At 37.1% G+C, this 23,124-nt stretch overlaps 1 long non-coding RNA gene across 1 annotated transcript; it reads left to right on the plus strand.

Moving 5' to 3' along the window:
- The first annotated feature begins 264 nt into the window (after window positions 1–264).
- On the plus strand, window positions 265–1,610 carry LOC134479458 (uncharacterized). Its single transcript, XR_010052766.1, has 2 exons — window positions 265–615; window positions 1,417–1,610. It is a non-coding gene; the product is annotated as an uncharacterized LOC134479458 (long non-coding RNA).
- Window positions 1,611–23,124: the final 21,514 nt, after the last annotated feature.

Below are 23,124 nucleotides of genomic sequence, written 5' to 3' on the forward strand. Positions count from 1 at the left end.
TCATTAGTATGTGTCTTTAACATGTAAAATTGCTGAAAACCTCCATGACTTGCAAAGACTGGTCGGAAGACAGCTTAGTCGTGAATGTGTAGATGTTTGAAAGGCAAAAGCCTTGCAAAGATAAATACTGTTATTTCCATACCTCAAGGTTCAGAAGCCTTGGAGAGTAAATCAACAAAGGATAGAGTGAAATCATTGTCATTCTTTTTCTGTTTCAGAAATATGGAATCTTAGTTCTTCTTAGGTTCCAGAATTCTCTCCCTAGTCTTTGGCTGTGAAACAATTCTAAACATCATTAAACTATCATATATTCTGGCAGAGTTGCTGGTGTCTGCTCCAAGAAAGGCAAGAGATGACAGCATTAAAAATTAGGTCTTAGATAAGTTTAACAGACAGGGCAAAGGGAACGTAAAAAATTCCTTCATCATACATGAAGAAACTCATGGGCACCACTGATAATGTTTATCAAGAGTGCTCCTCAGGGGTGTTCAGAAAAAGGAACCAGATTTTGGATGTTTAATCAGTCTTTCTGGTATGCAAAACTGAGTGTAAAATCACTCAAGGAACCCTCAGAGGACTGAAAAGAGGAGCAGAGAGTTTCTCACACACGCAGCAGTAAGTCTTAACTGTGCAATTTTGTAGATACTGGGAGGAACTACTCTAACGACTGCTACAGTGATCCTAAGTCCAGCACCAAAGCCACGGAAAGGGTGTTAAGTCTAAAATAGATTTTTAAATTTCAAGGCTGAAATAATATTAGGTGATGATTAGATAAATATAAATGTAACTTATTGTTTTATCAAACATCTCTGCTTTGAGCAAACTGATTCTGATGAAAACATAAGGAAGTTAATAGGAATTTAGAGAAGGTAAGGGAGACAAAAAGTTCATAAAATTATCAGCTGTCCTCTGGTTGTAAATTCTATTTTCCCAATTCTTGTCAGCAAGAGTCTTCACACTGGGGTGATTATAGCCACCAGTGAGAGAACCTACAACTGTTGTTATGTGTGGATAATTGTGCTCTGGTTTCATGTCATGTTTCTCTTCTTGGATGACACTATCTTCAAACCAGTTAGAACAGTGGCTGACCTATGCGAGGTTGATTGTCAGTGATGACCTGATTGTTTGCCGTGTCTGACACTAGCTGGTCATCAAAACTCATTTTCTACAGCAAGTGTCCAGGAAGGTTACTGTGGAAACTCCAGGAGGACTCACACATCTCAAAAACAATGCTCTTCAGGAGGGATGTATTTACACCCCCAACACCTGTGACTTTCACCTTCATCTATATTCCTGTAAACATTTGAAAGTGCATAGAACACAAAACAGCCATGATATGATCTACATACAAATGATAGTTAGGACATAATAAACACAAGTCAGTAAGTAGTTTCTTGTTTGTTTGTTTTTTGTTAGGGATATGACAAGGCTGATCCCTCACAGAGAGAGTGCTGCTTTCTATGGATGCTTCAGGAACTGAAGAATGTCTCTTTCACTCCTTTATCTTGTATCATGCTGACAATTGTCCTGCCTGAACCCCACCCCCAACCCCACCTATGCTTAAGGGTGGAATAAACTCTGTCCAAAAGGCCCTATTCCTTTTCTCAGAAGAATGGGTTGATGTATTCAATTTTGCACTGAATTTCAGTCATTTTATAGTCTTCCTTTTGCAAGCCATTGTGTATTGTCAATGTTCTAAAGGCTTCTATAATTTTTATTTAAATATGTAATTTGTTGTCCTAAATTTCATATTGTAAACAAATGGGAGAAATTATTTTGTGGCATAGAACAGCATGTGAAGCCAGCCAGAGCAATTACTCCTATAACCTGTGCTAAGATCCATTCGCAGAAGGATAGACCTTCTGCTGCTCCATTTATAAAACACATTAGGGTGAAAGTAGGATTTGAGTCTTAGGAGATGGGTCAGCATTTAAGATACCTTATTCTTCCTGTGATGTTGGGCTTGATTCTCAGCACTAGAACCACCTGAATTCCTATTCCGTCCCCCACAGGCATTGGGTTTGCACATAGAGCACATACACACACACACACACACACACACACACATACACACACACACGCACACACATACACACACATACACACACATACACACGCGCGTGCGTGCGCGCACACACACACACACACAACTGTGTGGAAAGTTTCCTTACATTTACAATAAGGAAAACCATAATATACTAATTTTCATCATAATAATAAAACAACAAAAAGCAGAAGAGATTATGGGACTGGAGAGGTAGCTCAGTATTTATGAGAGCTTTTTGCTCATACAGTTGACTCATGCTTGATTCCCAAAACAGTCTTGAGCAGATCACAACCATCTGACACTACAGCTCCAAACACTCCTGGCATCTCAGCAGACATCCATATGCATATTCACATACCCCTTTGTAGGCAGAAATGGAAGACAAAATAAAATAAAAATAAAACTAACTTAAGTAAATAAATAAAAGCAGAATAATTATGGGCCAGAGGAGGGCCAATGACATGTTTTATAAACAAATATAAACTATGGTTCATGTGGTTTAAAATATGGATTATCCTTAAGTAAAAACTTTGAATGTATGACTTTGATGAACCACAACAATTACCAGAATGTCACTTATATCTGGGTGGTCACAACAGTTCTCCAGTTGAACTTAAGGCCAACTCGATAGGAGGTAATTCCTGTCTAATACTGTAACCAAATACCCATATCTGAGGTTACACTGGAATGTAGAGGAAAGCCTACTACTTTACTGCTCTAAAATATTTTCATTTCCAAATATTCATCCTTATATTCACAGGTGCATAGAGCTCCTTATTAAAGAAGGTTCTTTTTTTTTTTTTGCACTAGATACCATAACAGAAAACTGTAATTAGTTAAAATACAGAGGACAACTGATCATGAGGTGCTGAATTCCAGCTGATACTCCAATATAACCCATATACTGAAGGCTCATGGAACATTGTCAAAGAGGTGTTGGAAGATTATAAGATCCAAAGGACTAAGATAATGGAATCAAGATAGTGTCTCTTCTTTATGACAGGAGAGAATCTCTATGATATGTTTATCAAAAAATAAAAGTAAGAAAAATGAGCACAGCTCTCATCAGGCCACACAGATGGGAGAAATCTGTGAACACGACCTCTGCTAGTTCAAGTGATGTAGGCAATTGATGTCCTCCAAAGAAAGGATTACTCTGTCAGGATGAGCCATATAATTGGTTACCCAATCTGAAGAAGTCAGGTCTAAAAACATGTGTATGTGAGCAACAGTAAATGGACTATCAGGTTATAGTGTTACCTTAATTTCTAAATATATATTCATGTTAGCAAAAAAAAAGACCATGAATTGAAAAGGGAGAAGTTGAAAACTCAGAGGGACAAAAGATCTGGTAAATGAGAAAAATGTATTAAACATATAAAATTTAAAATAATGATTTTATTAAACAAAGACAGAATCAAAACATACAGAAATAAAAGAGAAGAGCATAATTGTAATATAAACAAGCTATTGTTATGGTGCTTGTGTCAAACTTAATGTAGGACATTGAACATTGGCACTTATAAAACTTGATAACATACCAGTTGGTTCACTCAATAATTAAAGTGCTTGTTGATAAGCCTTTCAAACTGTTTGATCCCTGTGAACTGCACAATATGAAAGGAAAGAACTGTTTCTCATAATTTCTGCTCCAACCTCCAGACACATACAACTATGTATGTGCAAAAATATAAAACACACACACACACACATACACACACACACACACACACAGACACACACACTTGGACAAACATACACACGTAATTGTAATTTAAAACATATTTACACTTTTGATGATTAGAGAAAAATATGATTAAGATGCTAGTTGTCATTCAACTTGGATAATGTGAGGAGTGAAAAAGAACTTATTAGTTAGACAATGAAAATCAACCCATTCAACTCCGACGTGCTGTATGCAGATTCCACCAGGACTGATTAAATGACATTATCAATCCTATTGAGTGTCATGAGATAATATCATGAGGAATTAACAAAAGGGATACATAACATAGGAATTGAAACTCCAAACCAACAAACTGCATTTTGAAAGTGAGGTGGGGTCATTCATAACACTTTTAATTGGCTACCCTGCTTTAGCTTTTCCACACTCATGGTCTGAAGTGAAAATATATGCTTGATAAATCACATAGTGTACAAAATAGATTCCTGCAAGAGAGTTGTCAGATGAGTTAGCAAGGGTAGTTTATGCTCCTCCTCTCTTTGTTTAATGTTAGGATTCATTGATAAATTACTCTATAATTCTGCATCAGGAACTCTTTGCTCAGTTTTCAAGGGCAGCATGCTCAGTTGTTAACAGACTGCAAGTAATTCCTCTAAATGGTGTCTAACCTTTTCTGAAATATGTGTTTCCTATTTTCTCCTTTTGTCACCAGTTACTCAAGTTTAATTTACCTAGAGAATGAAGAATTCTTACATTGTATAAGAAAATATGCAATCCACAATCATGGAACATGATTTCTCATAGTGTGGCTTCTTATAGAAAGAAACTTGAAAAGCAAAATATCTTCCTCACAGCAGTTTCAAAAAAAGGAGAAATTAGAAATACTGTGGCCATCATCTAAAACATCCAATGGAATGTCCCCATCTTGCCTTGGTAAACTGATGATTAAGGATGCTATATTTAAACCAGTACAATCAAGTTTTCTATGTCACTGTTTGTAAAGTATAGGTAGAGAAGAGCAGTTTTTGGCTTGCATCGTAGCTGCATTTCAGTGCCCAAATGTGTGGCTATCTGCCCAGACACAAGTAGGTCATTCAGTTAGTGAACAAGGATGCTTCTTGTGAGAGCAGATTTTTTTATGAGGACAGCTATCTAGCAGGAAGTGTATTGCCATGTGGTCTTTTTGACTTGGGCAAAAGGCTGTCAAATATTTCTAATAACCTACTTAATTTTTAGTGAGTATGTTTATGGAGGAGTGTGTTGATAATTCTAACTTTAGAATAGATGCTACTGTAATTTGGTTCCAGTCCTAGTTGAAAATATGCACGAAATAGTAGATGACAGAGTTTTGGCATTCAGGTAGTATTGTCTCTAGTCACCCTAAAGAACTTCAACTAAGATTGAATATAGATAGCTTCACCTTTTAGAACACCAGTATCCTAATCAGGAACAATGCTGACAACAACCAAATTGAGATGTCTGTTGAAGGAATATGGAGTAATAGAACAGTTTCCACTGAGCCTGTCTGTAGTGTAGGACACGAATGAATTTTTCCTTAAGCTGCTATGAGAAGACTTAGGTTAGGTTCACTTGCACTAGACTCTAAGCTGTGAATTTGAAGCTACTAGAATTATTTTTATAATACGACAAACTTTTCTGAGAAGGGTAATCTCTTTTAGCACTGCTGTTCGATTCTTTGCCTGGGATCCCAAAATGTGATGATTCCCGCCGCTGTGGATATTAGGCACTAGTATGAGGCCATTGATATAAATATCAATGGCAAATATTAGCACAAAATTGAATTGAATTTCTTGAAATCTCCTATACAGGTGAGATAATTGCTTCCTCTGTAGGTGATCATGAGGTAGTCACACGCCCACATTTTCTATTACCATGATCAGAGGCTTAGGACTCTCTCCCCTTTTTTGCCTTATTAATTTACTATGTGGAATATTGTGGTCCTAAAGTGATAGCAGATGGCCATTCTCTTGTTTGCTTGAATATGTTCACTTATTTTGCTCTTACACAACACAACACACACACACACACACACACATACACACACACACTAAACATTACTTTGAAATTTCACAGTAAAATCTTCAGGTTTATCCAGATTTTTTAATAATTTTAAAGTCATTTATATGATGGTAACCTCTGGTATTCCAACTTCAATTTATATCACTATAAAATATATATTAGTAACTTCAAAATAAAACGTGACTGAGAAATCCTTCTTGATGCATGGCTTACCACTTTGCTGAAGGAATATCAATGATGGCTTGTTTGACAGGGCAAAAGAACAGTTGAGACAATTGCATGCTTTGGAAAGAAACAGTATATTTAAGTCACATGATCACAAAACATAGTATTTCTTCAGTTCACATTCTATTTTTTTCTATTTTTTTGTTTCATTTGATATAGAAATATTTTAACACAAAAAAGTAACTGTGCTTTCTGTTAATATGATATAAATGAAAGGAAATTATATAAAATGAAGCCTTCATTTCCAAAAGGTTCTATATTCTGCCTACATGAATTTATTTATTCATTTATTTGTTTATTTATCTTATAAATATAAATAAACAAATAAATGAAAGAGCATCTTCTAAAAATCTACTTTTTATAGGACAAATCACAGTAAGGTATATGTATATTTTGAGTAAGGATATTTGAAACATATACATTATTAAAAGAAACCAAACCAAAGTCTTGCTGTTGTGTCATGCATCTTACTACCAGACATTCCTGTCCTTTTAGGGTTATTTTTGTACATTTCATGAGTGCTTGTTTAAGGATGAAAACATACTTAAATGTAAACATAAAACCTTTTAGTTACCCAAAGTGTTCTATCATTTAGTCAACATCCCTATTAGAAGTTCATGTTAGTCCCTCGCAGTGCCTTTGCTAGATAAACTGATGTCTTTTAAACAAAATGTATAGCAGGCTTTAAATGTAGAGAAACCTACTTGAATGAAAACCATTCAAATGTAGTGTGCTTTAAAGATGAATTGCATCTTCTGAGAATGCCGTTCAATGGCACTATTTGTTGTGACAAAATTCTGCATAAAACAGCGGCCATGAGCTATCTCTGCATAGCTCATATTCAGGTTTGATTAGAGTTTGTCAGTGTTCTACACTGGGAACAGAAGTAAGTCAAAAGAAGATGGGAAAGAGAAAGAAGGTCAAAAGAAAGGAAAGGCCTAGGGAGAGGAATAGCATGAAGAGGAGGCAGAGGGGTAGATATGCACACATCACAAACCCTCTCTAGTGATATGGAAAGCAAAAACAGAAGAATGAACCCGTGGTTGTCTGGGTCAAATTGTGTTGTGCATCTCATGTTTTTGTTCTTCATGCTCGTTCTTTTTCCTTTGGGGGAAATTTTTGGCAATCTGAAGTCATGAAACTTTTTCCTACTGAGCGTTAAATACTCCCCCACAAATCAAAAATGTACGCACTTCTACATCTTGACATTGCTCATTATTTTTAAGTGGCAAGTCTGGGATAGAGGTGAAGAACCTGTATTTGTTCAAGAAAATTAGCATCTATAATTTATAATTTAAAGAAAAATGGAATATAATTTGAGTTCATATTTTTTTAGTTCATTGCTCAAATAAATTGAGTTTCAAAACTTTTCCTGGTGTAAAAGTTTTTTTTTTTACTTATTAGTTAATTATGGAGTCATCAAATTTGGTTAATGAATCAATTCATTCATTCATTCATTAAATTCGTGATTTTATCATTTATGATGGTAAAAGAAGCAACTAGAGTATTTAGAAGAGTGAAATTAGGTTACAACAACATTTATTCCCAAAAAAATAAGCCTGCAAGCATGGATTGTTACGTATATGCAGATAAGGCTAGAGCCTGTGATTGGACAATGGAAAAAATGGCGGGCTGAGAGTTTTAGACACAAATACAGAGAGACAGAGAGAGAGGGAGACAGAGATGAGGAGACAAAATGGAACCTATAGCAGAGGAGGAGGAACCGGAACCACAGAGTCCTGGGAGTATCAAGTATTGGGGATTTCTTAGATAGATGATTAAGTAATAAATAGGGTGTGTTTGCCCCATCTAGGTGTGCAGCATGTATTTATATCAATTGAGTTTTAAATTCTTTGTGTGGGCATTTTGTGGGTTGAAAATTCACTGATATAAATCTGATGGATAAATTACAAGCCTCTGGAGTTTTGATTTTACCAAGTGATTGGGATTTGTGACAGCTGACCACAGGAGGCGGATGGCTGGGACTATGAGCAGGATGTACTGCAAGAGAAGGGTGAGTTGGGGACCTTGGAGACACTGGAAGCGGGAAAATCGCCATACTAGCGTGGGTACTTGTGTGGGTGCCTTTTTTATATTTTACACAGCATCCATGTTGTTATTCAGGAATTGGAGCCTAGGTGGTAAACCGTGCTGTTAAATTAAGTCGTCCTGAGTGTCCTGGAATTCAATTTGTATACCTTGGTGGTTAACGCAAAGATCCATCTGCCTTGGCCTCCCACGTGCCAGGATTAAGGGTGTGCCCTTGAAACACAGTTACATCACCTTTCCTCATACTTTCAACTTCTGAGCCCAACGGACCTCCTGTTCACCAGGTGATAGCCTGTTTTTCAAGATGCTTTCTCTCATCTTTTGAACATAGCAGTAAAAAGCAGACTAGGGCATTGGATAAAGATTTGTTTTAAATTGATAATTACATTGATTTCCAAGTGGAAAACTAAGCTTCGGTTGCTCAATTATATTTATTTTCCAATTATATTTATTTCCACTCGTTATGCATTTAATCCAAACTATGTGACGAACTGTACACTTTCTAATGTGGTTTACCTCTTGAATTATTGCAACAGAAAACCAATACATGACCTGATTATACCTTCAATGAGTTTAGAATTTGTATTATTAGTCAGCTCCCTCTCAGTATAACATCTACTTTTTACTAAGCAAAATGTAAAAAAAAAAAAGTGGGGACAGTTACTTTGGCTCAGTAAATTTTATTGCTCATGATTGTTGACTCAAAAATCTGGGGCTGTGATGAAGCATGACAAGGTATGGTAGGAATCACAGAGTATGACCACTCAAGTAGATGAAAAGAACTAGAGGCCTAAGAGTCAACATTCCTCTCCAAGCCACTCCAATGACTCAAGAACTGCTTCTCACTAGACCTGGGCTCTAAAGGTTCTATGACCTTTTCATTTATCCCAATATATCCCATTTGGATTCCTAGTATCTTCATCGTTAACTGTATCATCCTTTTAGACAGCTTTATAAGGACTTTTTTTCTATCCACACTGGGAACATTCCAAGTCTCTCCTCTCTCATGATTCTCACTATAAATGTCTCTGAAAGCAGAGATGTAACTATACTGAACATGAATACTTGACACTTGGAAATTCTATACCAACCACAGAAGTTTTCTTGGCCTCCCAGGCAATAAACTAATACATCAAAATGTTTTACTTCTCTATGTTAGTAGCTTTTAGTCACTGTAACAAAGAACTCTGATGATTTTTATAAAGATAAAAGGTCTATTTAGGTTCATGGTCTTGGAAGCTTCCAGTTGGTGACCATTTGGCAGCTTGCTTTGGACCCGGGCATGGTAAGCGTCTTCTCTCATGTCAAAATAGAATAAGGAACGTGCTAGTGCCCTACAAAATGATGTCACCAGTGATATAAAGATGCTACGACTTTCCAAAAAGGTTTCACTGACTCACAATGGTAGGAACATGAAGGGAACATGAAGCCAAGTTGTTAGTACTTTGGGGGAGTTAAAATATAAGTATGCATGGAAGTAGGTACTCAGCTTATTTTTTATTTTTCATTAACTAACTTCAATTAATTACTGACTAATCATATTGTGAATCAGATATAGGTGATTAATGCAGTTTAAAGAGTAAAGAAGTGGACAAAAGAGTTGAAATATGTTTGGAATGTGAATACAGATAGACTGATGTACAAATTTGTGTGCAAAGGCATGTGTAAACCGTAGGAAAATCTTGTCATAAATATTTAAGTGCCATCCACCATTTGGTTGTTCATTTTTTTTGCTTGTTTATGAGGTTAACCATGTTTTTATAGACCTGGAACTTGCCAAGTAGTCTAGTTTGATTATCCAACATGTCCTAGGGATCTTCTTATCTTGGACCATCTTCTTGGTCCTTTAGCACACATAATTGAGAGAATAATGATCCATGTGTGAATTTTAGTTCTTTGTATGCATGTGTGAATTTTAGTTCTTTGTATGCATGTGTATGCATGCACCTCTACAGAATTGTGTTTAGTTTGACACCATGTTTTGGTCACATCAACACATTTATAAAATCCATCCTTCAAAAGAGAGACCCAAAATCCTCTGCATTAGACAAAACAATATGATTTAATCAGCCATGCATCCTCTGTCTTGTTTATTTATAGAGTTTATGTAATTGACTTGGAATCTTTGCCTAAATTTTCTCTCTAAGATGTTAACTAGGAAGATAAAAATGTGGCTATCTGAGGAACTAAATTTTTGTGACCTGTAATTTGGTAAATGGTGGAGGCTGGCATCTTCCACTGCTCCTTTAAGGAGCTTGAAATTAAACCATCTGTAGAGAGAACCTGTGGACATCTACATTGGAGAACAGGGAAGTTCCCCTGTTAGTCTCAGTTCTTGCTTCCTGCCTACCACAAATCCTTTAGTTAACAGAGAGTACCATCAACTTATCTTGTATTCCTCTTACCTGTCCAGCCTAATTTCTCAAGTTTGCTGTTGTTTGGCCTTATATTCCCTTGTCTCAAGTAGATGCAAATGATCTTATTGGAAGTGTTCTGGATATCTACTCTCTAAGCAACTGATAGATAATCAACACATACACAATATTATTGGTGCAAAATCAGCTTATTTATAGTCTGTTTCGTAGTAACGCTGACTTAGTATATCAAAGTATAAAATCAATTAACTAGAGTCCATACTGGCTAGTGGAATTAGGGTGAGCTTTCAACTCATTCCAAATTAGTCAAGAGTAATAAAAACATACTAGAGAGCTATTCCTCTGAGGTGAACCCAATGTCTCTGAAACACCAGTGTGCCATGTCTATATCTGAAAGCAGAGTGCAGACTTGTAACATGAGCCATTGTTCTGACGGAGGAAGAAAAGAAATTTCTTCAAGAAACATTTTAGGTTGTGGGATTTAACCTCAGAATTTCTCACACCAGTAACATTAAACACTAAAAGCTAAATAAATATTAAATTTAAAAGCTAAATAGAAAATGAATAAAAAGAAAAGATTTGCTAAATACCACACAGACCTGCTGATTCATATCTTTATCCAATATATATTTATGCAGTCTCCCCAGGAGATACCAAAGCCCTCTTCATGTTATCAGAAATAAGTTGAGGCTATTGTCACCACAGATTCAGAAGTACAGGTTGGTCTTTTTATACTTTTATCTAGACCCAACCACTTAGGAAACTCTAAAATTCACTAGTTTGTTCTTTAAGTATTTCATAGATTCATTTAATCCATTCGGATCTCTCCTATCCCCTCCTCTTCCATGACTACCTCCATTCCCACTTACCTGCCCCTTCACTTATGCACCATTTATTTTATTTTCTGAGGCCCCTGGGTATGTCCGGAGGCTTTGCGTGGTTCAGTTCTGGAATTATCCATTTGAGAACAGTGGGCTCACCAAGGAATATATAAGTGAAGACAATGAGTCTACCTCTTCCCAACATCATACCTATTGCCAGTATTTCTATAGAGACTCTCTCAGCTATGAATACCTATCAACAGTACAGTTCGGCATTTGCTGTTTGCTACGACTTAAAGCTTCTCTGATTAACGCTGAGACATCTATGGGTACACATGTAGGTATTTAGGAGGCTCTGTGGCACTCTCAGCATTAGTGGCAAGTTTGTCTGTAGAGCCTGTTGACTTCCACAGGCTCAGATTTTGACCAACATTATAGTACCAGACATAGGAAAAGTGCTTTTATTCAGGAGCCACATTTGACGTTTGAGTCAAATCCAAACCACTCTTACTATCTCCACATTGACCTATTTTAAAGCAAAGTCTAAAGAATGCCCTTCCTTTATCCTCTGGTTTAAACTTTTTTTTTGTGCTCATTTGGATGCTTGCCTACCAGTCTAATTTAAATGGTAAATAACTGGCGATGGAATTGACTGAAACTTCTCCCTTCATCTGCTTCCTGAGTTTTGCAATATATCAAAGTTCTCAGAGAGGCCAAAACTCCGGACCATGTGAAACTAAAAGAAAATTGTATTCCTGCTGTCCTACTTTCTGCCTCTTCATTTTAGATTTCAAGTTTCAGGGGATAAACAAGGTCCATTTCCTATTATGTGACAACATCAGCGTAAGAAATCAAAATCTGTGCCACATTGAAATTGAATAATTTACCTTTATTTATTTATTTATTTATTTATTTATTTATTTATTTATTTGCATTGGAAACACCAGCAATAGATTTTAGAAGCAGACACAAAAACAAAAATTTCTTCGAATCTGGGAAAAAAATGCCATTTGTATTCAGAAATATTTATAGCACCTCGAGCTTTATTTCTTAAATTTTCATCTTTTTCGGGGGGGTGTTGTATGCTTGTTTGTTTGTTTGTTCACTTTTCGGCAAGTGCTTATTATGCTGAATAATGCATATGCGATTATCCAGAATGCATTATGGTATTCAAAGTTCTTGCAGTGTGATATTTTTATGCATGTCCTGTGTGGTGATCAAATCCCTCCACCCCCAAACGTTCCTGCCTTCCTTCTCCCTGTTATCAGTACTCTGCATTCATCTTGATTATTTAAACTGTTCCACATCAGAAGTCTATGCCGAACCTGTCTTTCTGGGTCAGGCTCGTTTTCATTAAGAACACAGCCTCAGTTCCATTCACTTTGCTGTGAATGATATAATTCCATTCTTTCTTGGTACAAAACAATGCATTGTCCGCATATCCCATCTCTTCTCTACCATTAGTTATATTGAGAGACATACAGGCAGATTCCATGTATTGGCTGTTCTGAACTTTACTGAATTAGCATGACTGCTGGTTCATTCCCTCCGGTTGTATATACTGAAGTGAGATACCTAGATCTTATTGACATATCTATTGTAAAAAAAAAAAATTATGGTGGCTCTCTTATTTTCATTTATAGTTCTTTAAAAGAAAATTATATTAAAAAGATTTTATATAATATTTGCCACTGAACAACACAAAACAATTTTGAGTGTTAATTCAGGGAATCAGAATAAGATCAGATTTATAAAATACTGGTAAATAACTTAAATGATTTCGAGAAAATAAGCTAGATCCTGGAGATATTTCTAGGCCTGAGATAATACTGCATCATCCAGCAGACAAGGTAAATGTGTGTGTACAATGACAGTTTGTATTGAAGAGGCACATATGGCCACTAGCTTATTTCCTGAAAGAATTCTTATGTTTCTCTCCTTCACTACGTCTTTCTCATACCTAGAAACTTCCAGAATTACTGGCTTTTATCGCTGTCATCTGTCCCTGGGAGGAGGTAGAACATCTCCAGTGCACACAGCCTTGCATCTGGGAATTCCTCACCTATGGCATTTTTCTCTGAACAAACCTTGAACCAGGTCAGTAAAATATAATGACCAGCTCAGTCCACAGCAAATGATCCTAACGTAAGCAAGTAAGCAGTGGCTAAGAGTTCTACTGATTTCAGCTTCATGGGGTTTTGGTTTTATTTTTGGTCTTGTTTTAGTTTTTTGTTTGTTTATTTGTTTTCCTTTGTTTTGTTTGTTTAAGTTGCTTGCAATTTTCAGTTTTTTTCTTCAATTGAGTATGTGCTGATCATAAAAATCAAAGTAAACTTTAAAATATCCAAAATGCTATTCAGAAACTTGCTCTCTTTAACTTCTCATAGGTATTTTACCTTAATATCAGGTATTATATCTATGGTAATCATTTCTAATTTGAAAAGAAAAAAATCAAAGCTAAGACTTAAAAATTTCATATAGACCCAAATAGGTTCACCTCCAATAGTGGTGGCGAGGTCAATGTGTTTAGTCTTGTGTATGTAGCAGGATTGGTTTCCAGACTAGCTGTGGCCATCTCCCAAATGATTGTGGATCAAGTATCCCTGAAAAATGTGACTAATCATATGAATTCTTTTGCAATTAATAAGTATGTGCAGATGCTGTGGTACCATACTCATTCTTAAAGGGAGATGCTACTGTTTGTAGAGCAAGAACTGATGATCTGATATTACAAAAATGGTATTGGTCAGAAAAACACATAGCAAACTCAATATCACACCTGCTTCTCTGCATTGTTCTCAATTAACATTGTTCTAGCTAACAAAATACCATCAATTCTGTTTGTTTTAATGCTTATGCGTAGAGCAGTACATGTGTAGCTTCGAGAGCACAAACTTGGCTGTCATTCTTTGATCTGCCCTGCTGCCGTCAATTTTTCTTTATTATACAAACTGGTACTGTACACTGTCTTGCTGCTGGGAGACCTGCCGGATCTGTTACCTTTGATACCACAGCACTAGAATCAAACTTTGCTTCTAGATCTTGTAAAGGAAACCTTCTACTAACTGCGCCATTTCCTCAGGGCACTATATAGTCATTTAGTTAGTTTATGTTCTCAAAGCCCTTTATGTACTCACAGTTAAAACATTTGCATGTTTATCATATTTGTTATAAATTAACACATTTCCTTTGCCCTGCTGTCTTCAATATATATTCTATATCAAAGAAAACTAATATTAGAATAGCTTGATCTGCTAACATTCTGACATACTTGACCTGCTAATATTTGCATCTCTCATAAGTACCTAAGTGTGGGAAAATAAAAGTCTAATAATTTTATTAGTTAAAGTTAGGGCCATTGTAGGTCATGTCTAACAAAGAATGCTTTTATTTGAGGAGTGGCATGAATACTTTAGTGTGCTTATGATTACAGAAATGTGTTGTGAACACATTAACCTGCCTTTTTGTGCCAGAAAATATAAACACACACACAGACACACACACACACACACACACACACATACACAGAGAGAGAGAGAACAAATATCAAGTTATTATAAAATGTATTTATGCAATTTCTTTAAACTTTCTTTAAAATTCTCTCATAGAGAGAATTCAAAAGATGTTAATATATTAATTATGAAGGAGAGATCCAGAAAAGTTTAGAACAGAGGCAGAAGGAACACCCATTCAGAGCCTGCCCCACATGTGGCCCATACATATACAGCCACCCAATTAGATAAGATGGATGAAGCAAAGAAGTGCAGGCTGGCAGGAACCGGATGTAGATCTCTCCTGAGAGACACCAGGAATACAGCAAATACATAGGCCAATGCCAGCAGCAAACCACTGAACTGAGAATGGGACCCACGTTGAAGGAATCAGAGAAAGGACTGGAAGAGCTTGAAGGGGCTCGAGACCCCATATGAACAACAATGCCAACCAACCAGAGCTTCCAGGGACTAAGCCACTACCCAAAAATTATACATGGACTGACCCTGGGCTCCAACCTCATAGGGAGCAATGAATATCTTAGTAAGAGCACCAGTGGAAGGGGAAGCCCTGGGTCCTGCCAAGACTGAACCCCCAGTGAAGGTGATTGTTAGGGGGAGGGTGGTAATGGGGGGAGAATGGGGAGGGCAACACCCATACAGAAGGGGAGGGGGAGGGGTTAGGTGGATGTTGGCCTGAAAACCGGGAAGGGGAATAACAATCGAAATGTAAATAAGAAATACTCAAGTTAATAAAGATGGGTAAAAAATAATAAGCTTGTCAAGTTCACACAAGATAACTGATCTATTTGTTTCTATAGTTAACAGGCCCACATTCAAAAGGTGGGACAAGGCAAAGCTGCATTCAGTTTGCTATCAGCACTTGTCCTATTATTGGAGCTGAACTGTTTCTTTCTTTTATGGACAGTCTCTGGCTCTACACATGATGATTGTTGGATTTGACAGTGACAATGCAAATCATGTGATGTCAAACCCTACCTGTCATGACATGCAGTCTCTATTACTGACCTGTGAAATAAAATTTCTTTTCTCCTTCATGTTTGACTTGTTTCGTGCAAGTCCAAACACTCCTGGACTTTTTTTTCATTGAAAGTAACAAGTGGGGATAAAGAAATATGTTATACACACTTGGTCCCCCTATAGTTCCATATATAAGTGATTAATAAGGTTTATTTCCTCAATATGGATATTTATTGTGAGTAAAATGAATCAATGAAATTAAGTCTAATGATCTTTTTGACAAATATAATCTCCAATGAAGACTGGAAAACAAACTTGAGAGGGTCCAATGATGGTCATTTTACACATAAGTCTTTTTAATAAGCATCTTCTAGGTACAGCTCTGACATAAGTATCCCTAGTCTCTTCTTGTGTACCCAAAGAAGAACAATGACAGATAATACTGTCCACAGCGTTCTACCAGCAAAACTCAGCTTGCTCTATCATCACAATGCTGCATATTTGCCCGTGCAGAGATCAAATGTATGAGACGTTCACTGCCATTTCTATCACCCAGTGGAAAGTCAGCCCATGGAAGTGCACAACTTCTTCTGAATCAGTTTATTTATGGGCTCAGTGAATAGTTTAGCAACTGTGAATTGTATGATTGTTTCCATATCTACTTTAATCTCAAAAGACAGTGGACAAATCCAAGCATTACTTCCCTAGCATTTAACATCCAAACTAAGGATGTAAAAGTACTAAAATTATCCCAAATTTTATTATCCCAAATTTTCAACAGTTGTAGTGATGCAGCCTCGGTACTGCATATGAAGATGTGTACAGATGTGTAGATTTTTTTCTTGGGGATGTTCAATGGAAAATTGTGGCACATTTACTAAAGTGTAATCAGAACCCCCCTCTGCTTGCTTCTGCAGTGATGGTTCCTAATCACTTTGTGTCATCATTTTTCCCCCTGATTTCTTCCTTGATGTGCTTTCTTAACTATTTATTGAGCGGAACCACCTTCATGTAATCTCGCTAGGCTTTCTTGATTCACAAGCACATAGATGCTTCTATCATTTGGGGACTGGTTTCTAGAAGCTCCTCCAGGTTGCAACTGGGTTGCTTTTCAGCCTCCTTCTGCAGGACATTCTGTCTATGATCACAAGAGATGTGCTTCCCCTTATTTATAATTTTTTTTGTATAAATTAATGGTCTCTGGGAGTTACTGACTTCAGAAAATCCTGCTTAAATAGAAAAGCAGATCTCTTCTTATAGAAATGTATTATTCTATACTATGCAATTGTTTGAAATATTGCTTTTATAATTTAAAGAATTATGTGCAATGTGTTTTGATCACATTTCCCCCCCTCCATCAACATCTCCAAGTGCCCATATACTTCAGTCACATAACTCTATAACCTTCTTAATCTCTTACAAAAATGAAAATTAAAACCAAAATAAGCCCACAAGAAGCACATACACACTAGATGGAACCTGTTTTCTGTTTGCCAACTACTCCTGAGTATAAAGCCTACTCTGCAGTCTGGTAGATAAAGCCTCTCTAAGAAGATATCTATTTTGATTATGAGATAGAACCCAGACTTGACACTGATAATTAGGCAAAGAACCAGAAACTACAAAGTTCATGAACTGTAGCAGAAAACAGTATTTTATTCTGCTAAAGGAACATAGGTATAAAAGTCTCCTGGAGATATACTGGTACAGTCATAGATCAGAGCATCATCAAACCCTCTCATGAGAGCCAATAACTAGACAGTGTTCAAAGGGTGAGAAACTAGGGAGCTCGCAGCCCTAAATGGATGGATCTATCATACTTCTCACCTCCAAACTAAAAGATCTATGTAGAAGAGGAGATGGAAAGATTGTGAGCAATAGAGGTAATGAATGATACCAAGGAAACAGCATTTTCCAGAACAAATAGTGATGGTACTCTGATGATCTCATAGAAAAATGGGGCAGCATGCTCAAGACCTACAGTTCCAAGTCATACAAAATCCAGCAACAGGAAGGGTTGTATGAGCAGTGCTCTATCCCTACCAAAAAAAAAAAAGATTATATAAAAGTTTTAGACAGTAAGTGCTTGAGAACCCTCAGCTTTCACATGTATTTCTCACATTGTCTCCCAGGAGTGCACTGTGCCTAGACAATCCCAGCAATGATGACTACTGGACACGCAGATCCGTCCCTGACTTTTGGAGCTACAAATTTGAATCAAGCTCATATTGAACTCAGTTATTAAACAAGGATTATTTACAAAGAGCTCTACATACTGGTCTTTAAATTTCCCTCTTGTCAACTAGTCACTGAATCCTGGAAGGTATCTTAATGTGCATAAATGTTCAATAATTTAAAAAAATCTTCAAACATCTTCCCTGGAAGGCTTTCTTTATTTTTCACATCATCTCCATGTTCGTTAATTCAAATACACACCAGGTGTGCAGACGAATCTGTATCGCTCATCTAATTCCTGTCTCCTTGTTGAGAAATCTTTTTCAATCTCACATTCATACATCACTGGAACTGGACTTCAATCTGTGGAGGCTTTGTGAAGCTAAAGATACTCAGCAAAATGCAAATATTCTATATTTTTATTGTCTGCTCATCTAGGGGGGAAATTTTTTAAAGGGATATGATGAGCTAGAAAATATTGTATATTCTTCAAACATAATATTTATAGACATGTGTGTGTGAGTGTGTGTGTGTGAGTGAGCATGTGTGTGACTGTGAGTGTGAGAGTGTGAGTGTGTGTGAGTGAGTGTGTGTGAGTGTGAGTGAGTGTGTGAGTGAGCGTGTGTGTGAGTGTGTGTGAGTGTGTGAGTGTGTGTGAGTGAGTGTGTGTGAGTGTGAGTGTGTGTGTGAGTGTGACTGTGTGTGAGTGTGTGACTGTGTGTGAGTGTGTGTGTGAGTGTGTGTGTGTGAGTGTGTGTGTGAGTGAGTATGTGTGAGTGTGAGTGTGTATGTGTGTGTGAGAGTGTGAGTGAGTGTGTGTGAGTGTGAGTGTGTGTGTGAGTGTGACTGTGTGTGAGTGTGTGACTGTGTGTGAGTGTGTGTGTGAGTGTGAGTGAGTGTGTATGTGAGTGAGTGTGTGTGAGTGAGTGTGTGAGTGTGAGTGTGTATGTGTGTGAGTGTGAGTGAGTGTGTGTATGAGTGTGAGTGAGTGTGTGTATGAGTGTGAGTGAGTGTGTGAGTGTGTGTGAGTGAGTGTGTGAGTGAGTGTGTGTGAGTGTGTGAGTGTAAGTGTGTGTGTGTGTAATGAGTGTGTGAGTGAGTGTGTGTGAGTGTAAGTGTGAGTGAGTGTGTGTGAGTGTAAGTGTGAGTGAGTGTGTGTGTGTGTGTGTGTGTGTGTGTGTGTGTGTGTAATAGTCTAAATAATGTTGTTACTGTTCCATATTCCAGACAGAACAAACACTAAAGCCTACTGAATACATGGAACTCTTTCAGGACATTTAATCAGGATCTGACAGACTTATAAATGTAACGGGACCCTGTGTTCAAATGTGATGTTTACCACCTTTATTTCAACAAACAAAAAAATACAGTAAAAAAAATAACCCTGTCTTTTGGGATTTTTAATCATTCTTACCTTGCATATGACTCATTTCTGCATCTTAAAGAGAGCAATGAAGTTGTACATTTGCTGGAATATTTTTGTTTCATTTTCTAATTAGTATAGGGAGACCTTTATGGTGAAGAGCCATTCCTAAATCTCCAGGATAAGGTTTTCTTTCAGCCCCTCTGAACTCTCAACAATCACTGGGAACCAAACTGCCCTGATCTGGATTCAGTCATTCCCTTCCTGCTTGGCACTTAGGGGAAGTTCAACTCCTCCTGGTTCCTAGAGGCCTCTGGGTACAGGAGATTTAGAACAGCAACATTCATCCCAGGCCTCCTGTTTCTTCCCCAGAGAAACATGGCCTGGGACCCCTTTCATGCGCTGTGTTCTGCCTCCTTTGAGCAGTGTGTCTGTAGTGATCCGCATCCCAGTGGTGAGGCAGAAGTGCTTCTATTTATAGTTTCAAATATTTCCTATGTATAAAAATACACTCTGTAATGATTTTAATTCAACTAATTAAACAAATTATACAACCAATCCTTTATATGCTATTAACTATTACACTTCTATATTCGAGATGTTACATGTGCTTTCTTTATGTTTTCAATTAATTTGTTGAATATGTGTGTTTTAATTGATAAACTACATGCTAGGCTGAAAACTAAGTGTTTATACTCATGAACATTTGATCTAGAATATAGAAATGCAATACCACTGCAAGGAAATAAGTGTTAGGATTGGGAAAGTGACTACCAAGGAAACAGAAGGGAAAGTAGACAATTGCGCTTCTATGGTACAGCATTTTAATAAGTAAAGACATTTGTCATCTGGGTCAGCATTTCAATTTCTCCATGTCCTTTTTCTTTTTTTTTTCCATCCCAGGCTGATCTTGCTAATGTGTCCACTATGATGTCTGGGAATGACTGAAAGGAAATGGATTGGCCTATTTGCTATACAAATTGAAACCCAAGTGGCCAGTGTGATGTCTGTTTAGTATCTGTAGTCAGTCTTGAATTCTTTTGAAGTTCCAAGCAAAAACTAATTATTGTTTAATAGCAAGAAAAAGCTCTATTCCAATGGGAATGTTCTCTGTCTACATAAGCTTGGGTCTCTCTGAAGCTGCACTATCTTTTCAGCCATCAGTACTTGGCTGCCTGGTTTAATGTAAGATATTGTCTCCAGGCCATGGGAAGTTCACTTAAAGGTATATTGTTGCTGTACTCTGGGCAGACGTACATTCTCTTAGTGTATTAGCAGCCTCTATTTCTGATGGATATTCTTTTTACCAATTTTCTGCTGTGTGTTCTGGGAAAGGCAGAAAGATATCCCTAGTCTTGTTTTCACGTATTTACAATTTTACTAAAAATGGGAACTCTTCTGCTCAGAAAATAACTCCAGAAAATAAAGTAAGTCATAAGTTGGAATATTTAATGAATGTCTTAAGTGAAATGCTCACCACATCATAACCAAATTGACTAAATGTAGACAGGCGGGGATTCTCCTTAAAACAGTAAGAGAAAACAGACTTGACCACCAAGGCAGAAATCATTTGAATAATCAAAAAGCACAACTCAGACAGTAATGGCTTGATAGTTAAAAAAAAGTGTAATATGAAATTAAAGTGTAAGAAATCAATATTCTGAAATACAAATACTTCAGAAATAAAGCTTAAATAATGTAGTGCTATGTGGAAGACATAAGATAATTTTCTGTGGGCAATACTATTCTACACGTACTACCAAAGATCTTAAAATGGATGATTCTTCCAGAATGAAGTTTCAGCTTTAGAAACGTGAGAAATGCTTGTGGATGATGAAAGGAAAACCTAGTTAGACCATGCGATTGTTTGAGTTGCTCAAAGGTCGAAAGCAAAATCTCATTCCTTGCAGTGTTCTTAAAGTATACAAACAATCGAGGGACAGATCATTTGTTAGAATGCTCTAATGGCATTTGCCGTGATAAAACGTGGATCAAAGACTATATGAAAGGTGAACTTTTTGTATTATAATCTCAGAAAGAGTATGCAAAGGGAAACATCACAAATGCAACAGACTTTAGATTTCAATACAAAGCATAATTTTCAGATGAGCTCTGAAAATCAGGAAAAATCAAAATACAGAGTATGAGTAGAAAGTAGATAGTAAAATAATAGAGCAAAATCCAAGCATATAACAAACGTGAATGTAAATTATATAGCAATACAACTAAATGGCAGGCATCTTGGTTTTAAACAAAAATAAAGAACCTCCTATCTGTATTATGTGTTTATTATTATTGCTTTCCATCTGTTCTCTTAAGACAAGATCTCTTATTGAACCTGAACCTCCTTGTGTTGGCTAGGATGGCTAGATTATGAAATACAAGATTTAATTTTTCTATAGATATTGACACACAAACATTACTGTATTCTTTTGTTGTTTGTTATTTTTTGGTGATAAGGATATGAACTCAGATCCTCAAGTTTTTACACAAAGTTGCTTACTGAGTCATATCCCAAACCCCATTCATTGCATTATTTTTAAATTTTCATTTACTACTACTAGTGGCAGTAGTGGGGGGGGCAGCAGCAGCATTAATGGTAATAGTATCTGTATATGTATGAATGCAAGAGTGTGTGTACATGTGTATTATGAGTGCATACATGCCATGGTGTACTTTCAAGAGTTAATTCTCTCACACTATGGGTGTCGGGTATCTAAATATTCATATTTTCAGACTATTCTAGTTACTTTGTGTTGCTTGATAAACCCATTAACCAAAGCAACCTATTCAGGAAAGTTTATCTGGGGCAATGATCACAGAAGGTCAGAGTCCATGATATCAAAGAAAGGAATTATACTTGGAACAGCAGCTGAGAGACCATACCTGGAACTGAAAGCAGAAAACAGAGAAGGAACTTGAAATGACATGTGGTTTTGGAGAGCTCAAAACCTTTCACTCCAGTGACATCATCCAGCAAGACCACACCTCCCACAACTATACCAACAGTGCCAACAACTGGGAACAAGTTTCCAAATACTTAACACTAAAGGGGGGCACCTCATTCAAGCTACCACACAAAGAGAGTATCTTTATTCATTGAGCCATCTTGCTCTGCACATCTCTAATCAACTTAAATACGTACTTACTGTTCGGTCAGGATCTCTTGTAAGTATTTAGTGTTGAGAAATTGAAATGTTTGCATGCAAGGAATGCTTGTATAAATTACATACTTTATGTGCAAAATTTGAAGATCCAAACACGGTCTACCAAGGAAATATATACATATTACCATATCCATAAAATGTAAACCCATTACACCCCAAACAATAATGCCTGCCAAGTCATACTAATTAAATAAATCTTTCATGATTAATTTATTATTTTTTATTTTTACACTCAAAATTTTATTCCCCCTCCCCGGTCCTCCCTTCTACTGTTCCATATCCGATACCTTCTCCCCACACCCCCAACCTCTCTCCACTAGGGTGTCCCTCCACCCCCCCACCCCGCCAAACCTCTAAATTCTGGGGCCTCCAATCCCTCCAGGGTTACATGCATCTTCTCTGTCTGAACCAAGACCTGAGAGTCCTAGGCTGTATATGTATTGGGGGCCTCATCTCAGTTGGTGTATGCTGCCTGGTTGGTGATCCATTGTCTGAGAGTTCTCTGGGGTCCAAGTTAAGATTGCTAGTCCTTTTACCGAGTTTTTCTTCTCCTTCTCCTCCTCCTCCTCCTTAGCTTTTTCCACCTTTTCCGTAATTCAACTGAAGGAGTCAGCAGCTTCTGTTGATTGGTTGGGTGCAAATATCTACATCTGACTCTTTCAGCTGCTTGTTGGGTCTTCCAGGGTTGGGGGCCGTCATGACAGGC

The sequence above is a fragment of the Rattus norvegicus genome, chromosome 6 (genome assembly GCF_036323735.1).
Source record: "Rattus norvegicus strain BN/NHsdMcwi chromosome 6, GRCr8, whole genome shotgun sequence".
Classification (NCBI taxonomy): domain Eukaryota; kingdom Metazoa; phylum Chordata; class Mammalia; order Rodentia; family Muridae; genus Rattus; species Rattus norvegicus.